This window comes from Bos indicus, chromosome 14 (genome assembly GCF_029378745.1).
Source record: "Bos indicus isolate NIAB-ARS_2022 breed Sahiwal x Tharparkar chromosome 14, NIAB-ARS_B.indTharparkar_mat_pri_1.0, whole genome shotgun sequence".
NCBI lineage: Eukaryota > Metazoa > Chordata > Mammalia > Artiodactyla > Bovidae > Bos > Bos indicus.
In genome coordinates this window covers 314,125-320,397 of record NC_091773.1, presented here as the reverse complement: position 1 = coordinate 320,397, position 6,273 = coordinate 314,125, and positions in this window count along the sequence as shown.

The window sequence follows — 6,273 nt, the reverse complement described above, 5'->3', positions numbered from 1 at the left end:
GTGGAAGTGATGCATGTGTTTCATTCAGGACTTTCCCATGTTTGCTCATAAATGAGGTTAATTTTTGACGTTCCTTTCTTGGGCCGACCTTGTCTGGTTTGAGAGTTCTCAGAAAGGAAGAAAGGTATTCGAGTAGACAGCTAGCAGTCTCTGCTGCCCTGATACAAGAGGTGATTGAGACATGGGGTGTCACAGAAGCAGAATTTTCACATGAACAGGAAGGATTTTCCTTCTTTAAAGAAGATCCCAGCCCTGGGAGGCTTCCCAGGCGGTGCTAGTGGAAAAGAACCTGCCTGCCAGTGCAGAAGATGTAAGAGACAGAAATTCAGTCTTTGGGTCAGGAAGATCCTGTGGAGGAGGGCATGGCAACCCAGTCCAGTATTCTTGCCTGGAGAATCCCAGGGACAGAGGAATCTAGTGGGCTACAGTCCAGGTGGTCGCACAGAGGGTGCCTCACATAACCTGGCATGCCATCACACACCATTGCACACTCTTGCGTGTCCTCCCATGCCCTTGCACACTCTCACATGGACTCGCATGCTCTTTATGCCCTCACACTTGCTCACCCACTCTTGCACATCCTTGCACGCCCTCACACAGGGTTGCACATCCTCACACTTCCTCGCACACCCTTGCAAGCCTTCACATGCCCTTGAACATCCTCACATGCTCTTGAACATCCTCACATGCTCTCACACGCCCTCACACACACTTGCACACCCTCACACATCCTCTCATGCCCTCAGATGCCCTCAAATGCTCTCGTACTCACATGTGTATCTCACACAGACACACACGTTGCATGCACTTGCACATCCTAGCATGTCCTCCCATGACCTAACATGTCTTCAAACGCCCTCGCACACACCTTCATGCCCTCGTGTCCTCTTACACATTATTGAACAGTCTCGCACATCCTTGTGCACCCTCACATGCCCTTGCATACCCTTGCATACACTCCCACACCCTCACACATCTTCATACACCATCAAATGCTTTCACATGCACATGCACACTCTTGCACAGCCACACACTTCCTTGCATGCCCTTGCACACACTTGCATGCCTTAACACCTTTCCCCATGCCCTAGCACATCCTCAAACGTCCACACACACCCCTGCACACCCTCTTGCTCTCTTGCACATTGTCAAATGCTCTCACACATCCTCACACACCATCCCACGACCTTGCATGCTATTGCATGGCAGTGCACACCCTTGCATGTCCTCGTATGCTCTTTCATGCTCTCCCTTGCACTCACAAACCCTCACACACTGTCACACAGCCTTGCACCCTCTTGCAAATCCTCGCACGTTCTCACACACTCTCTCCAGCTCTTCCACGCCCTTATCCACTGTCACACGTTCTCACACACCCTTACATACTTTTTCATGTCCTCGCACACACTTGCACACCTTCACATTCTCTTTCATGTACTCACACACATTTGCACATCCTCGCATGCTCTCGGATGACCTGACTCACCCTCACATGCCTGTATATGCCCTAGCATGCCCTCGCCCATGCTCACACATCCTTACATGCTCTCACACGTCCTTGCATGCCTTCACATGCCTGCACAAACCCTAAAATGCCCTTGCCTGCGCTCACATATTCATGTACATCCTTGCATGCTCTCGCTCATCTTTGCATGCCCTCACACGCCCATGCACGCCCGAGCAGGCAGTCACATGTTCTTGCACATCCTCGCATGCTCTCACGTGGCCTTGCACGCACTTGAATGTCCTCACACACTCTCGCAAATCCTGCATGCCCCTCACGCCCTTGTACAGCCTCGCACACCCTCACATGTCCTCGTACTCTCTCGCACACCATGGCACGCTCTTGCACGTCCTTGCACACCCTCACAGATTCTCACATGTCCTCGTGCACTCTCCCATGGCCTTGCACGCACTCGCACATTCTTGTACACCCTTGCATGCTACTGCAAGCCCTCACACACTCTTGCACAGCCTCGCATGGCCTCGCACACCCCCACATGTCCTCATATGCTCTCGCACATCATGGCATGCTCTCGCATGCCCTCACAGATTCTTGCACATCCTTGCATGCCCTCTCAGATTCTCACGCATCCTCGCATACCCTCACACACTCTCCCACGGCCTCACACGCACTCGCACATCCTCGTACACCCTCGCATGCCACTGCAAGCCCTTGTACACTCTTGCACAGCCTTGCATGCTCTTCCACACCCTCGCATGTGCTCACCCGCTCTTGCACGGCCTTGCACATCCTTGCACACACTCGCATGCCCTCTCACGCCCTCACATGGCATCACAAATCCTCGCATGCCATCCCATGCTCTCGCAAGGCCTCACACGCCCTCCAACATTCTCACATGTCCTCACACACCCTCGTTCACCCTCAAATGCTCTTGCATGCACTTGCACACTCTCACACAGCCACAAAAGTACTCCCAAGCCCTCACACGACCACGCATGCCCTCACACACCCTTGCAGGCCTTACCACACTCTCGCCCATGCTCATGTAATCTTGCACATCCTGGCATGCACTCGCATGACCTCAAATGGTCTCGCATGCCTGTGCACACTCCTGCATGCCCTTGCACATCCTCACATAAGCTCTCAAGCCTTCGTGCACTCTCACACACTCTCAAATGTCCTCACACACTCTTGCAAGCCCTCACATGCCCTCACACACCCTCGCATGCTCTCATGCATCATCACATGCAATGCCACGCCTTCACATGCACTCGAACGCCCTAGCAGTCCCTCACATGCACTCGCATCCCCTTGCACGTCCTTGCACCCTCTTGCATGCGCTTGCATGTCTTCACATGCTCTCATATTCCCTCACACACCCTCGCACACTCTCACACGAATGTCCTCATACACTCTCGCAATTCTTTGCACACCCTCCCACGCTCTTGCATGCTCTCACATCCCCTCGCACATATTCACATACCATCATGAATGCTGTCGTGTGTCATCACACACTCTGTCATGCCCTCACATGCACTCGCACACCCTAGCATGCCCTTGCATGCCCTTGCATCCCCTGGCACCCTCTCACACATGCTCACATGCCCTCACGTGCTCTCACATGGCCTCGCACTCCCTCACATATCCTTGCATACACTTGCATACCCTCACACAGCCTCACACACCCACAAATGTCCTCACACATCCTCACAAGCCCTAACATGCCCTTGCCTCTCCTTGCATGTCCTTGCACCCTCTCACACATGCTTGCATGCCCTCATGCGCTCTCACATGGCCTCGCACTCCCTCAAATGTCCTCGTACACTCTCGTAATTCTTTGCATGCCCTCACACGCTCTTGCATACTCTCACATCCCCTCGCACATACATACCATCACACCCACTTGCACTGTCTCACGTGCCTTCACATGCCCTCCCACACTCTCGCAGGCCCTCACATGCTCTTGCATGCACTTGCACATGCTTGCAGTCCTTGCACACTCTCACATGACCTCACACGTCCTCACACTCCCTAACATGGCCTCGCCTGCCCTTGCCTGCTCTTGCACATCATCACACAGCCTTGCATGCCCTTGCACACTCTTGCTCAACCTCGCATGTACTCACACACCTTCACACACCCTCGCACACCCTCACATGGCTTAACATGCCCTCGCAGGCTCTCACAGTGCCTCGCATGCTCTTGCACTCCCTCTATGTTCTTGCGTGTCCTCAAATGCCCTTGCACATCTTTGCACACTCTTGCACATCCTCGCACATTCTCTCATGCCCTTGCCTGCTTTCACACACCATCGCACATCCTCACACACCCTTGCATGCCTTCTCATGCTATTGCATGCCCTCACATGCCCTCGCACATCCTCGCACACTCTCACACATCCGTGCACGCTCTCACATGCCTTTGCACATGCTCAGATGCCCTCACACACACTCGCATGGCCACACACGCCCTTCCATGTCCTTGCATGTTCTTGCACACCCTCACACGCTGTTGCCCAGCCTTGCAACCCTCACACATCCTTGTATGCTGTCACACGTCCTCACACATCCTCGAATGACCTCGCCTGCCCTTGCACACCATCACACACTCTCACACATCCTCACACACTCTCTCAAACTTCATGTCCTCATACACTTTCGCACACCTTTGTACCCTCTTACACTCCCTTGCATGCCCTCACACACTCTTATACTACATTGCAAACCCTCACACACTTACACTGCCTCGCCTCGCATGCTCTCAACTCCCTCTATGTCCTTGCATGTCCTCACATGCCCTTGCACACCTTGCACACTATTACACTCCCTTCCACTACCTCGCACACTTTTATACTCCTCACACACCTTTGCAGTCATACACTTCCTCGCCCACCCTTACACTCCCTCACACACTGTCACAGTCATACACTACCTCGTACACCCTTGCACACTCTTAGACTCCCTGGCATGCCTTCACACACTCTTATACTCCATTGCACACCCTCACACACTTACATTCCTTTGCTCAGTCTTACACTTCTTGCACATCCTCACACATTCTTATACTTCCTCCCATGTTCTTACAGTCCCTGAAATAACCACTAGTTCCAGGGTCACTCCCAACCTACCTTGAACCTGGGATCTCTCTTAAACTCCCTGGAACACCGTCTCACATCTTACATTCCATCTCACACCCTAGCACACTCTTACACTCCCTCACAACACACTCACACACTCATACTCCCTTGCACACCCTCGCAGATTCTTAGACTCCCTTGCACACTCTTACACTCCCTGGCATGCCCTCTCACACTCTTACACTCCCTGGCATGCCCCCTCACACTCTTACACTCCCTCACACACCCTCACACACTCTTATACTCCCTTGCAGACTCTCACACACTCTTACACTCCCTCACACGCTCTCCACCCCCTCGCACACCATCCCACATTCTTACACTCTCTTGCATGCTACAACACTGCCTCACACCCTCCTACACTCCTTTGCATGCCCACACACTCTTACATTCCCTTGCTCATCTCTGCACACTCTTACACTCCCTCACATGCTCTGACATTTCCTTGCCCACCCTCGCACACCCTTACACTTCATCGCACACCCTTGCACACTGTTTCACTACCTTGCATGCTGTTACACTCCTTTGCACACCTTCTTACACTCCCTCGCACACCACCACACACTCTTACACTCCCTTGCATGCTCTTACACTTCCTTGCACACACTTACACACTCTTATAATCCCTCACATGCTCTTACACACTTTACCACAACCTTGCACACTCTTAAACTATCATGCTTTTATACTCCCTCGCACAACCTCACATATTCTTACACTTCCTTGCACACCCTCACTCACCCTTAAACTCCATCAGACACCCTCGCATGCTCTTATACTTCCTTGCATTCTCTTACACTCTGTAGCACAACCTGACACACTTACACTCCTTCGCACACCCTTGCACACTCTTACACTCCCTTGCATGCTCTTACACTTTCCTGCACACCCTCACAACTCTTACATTCCATTGCAAACCTTCACACATTCTTACACTTCCTCACACACTCGTACACACCCTCATTCACCCTTGCACACTATTACATTCTCTCATACACTCTGCAACTCCCTCGCACACCCTCACACACTTTCACTCCATCATACACCCTTGCACACTCTTACACTCTCTCACATGACCTCTCACATGACCTCACACACTCTCACTCTCCCTCACACACCCTTGCATGGTCTTACACTCCTTCGCACACCATTGAACACTCTTACATTCCCTCTCACACCCTCACACACACTTACATTCCCTCACAAGCCTACACCTGTGGTCACATGTACATAGTCTCAGGGTTAACCACTCTCAGACCATAGATATGTTGTCACAAGTTCACAGTCTCCATGGTTACCCCACCTACCAGACCATGTACCTGGAGTCACATTTCCAGTTTCCAGGGTAATCCCCACACCCAGACCTTACACACTGTGTCACTTGTCCACAGTATCCAAGGTGAACCCTTCCCAGACCCTACACCTGGCGTCACATGTCCACAGTCTCCACGGTGACCTCACACCACCTACCCAGTACCTGGGGTCATGGTGACCCTCTTCCCAGACCTTGTACCTGGGGTCACATGTCCATAGTCACCAGAGTGATCCCCTTTTCAGACACTGTACCTGGGGTCACACGTACACAGTCTCCATGGTGACCCCCTCTCCCAGGCCCTGTCTATTTATTTTCTGTTTGCTAACCTCTTATCCTTAACAGTCCTTAATGTTGGTG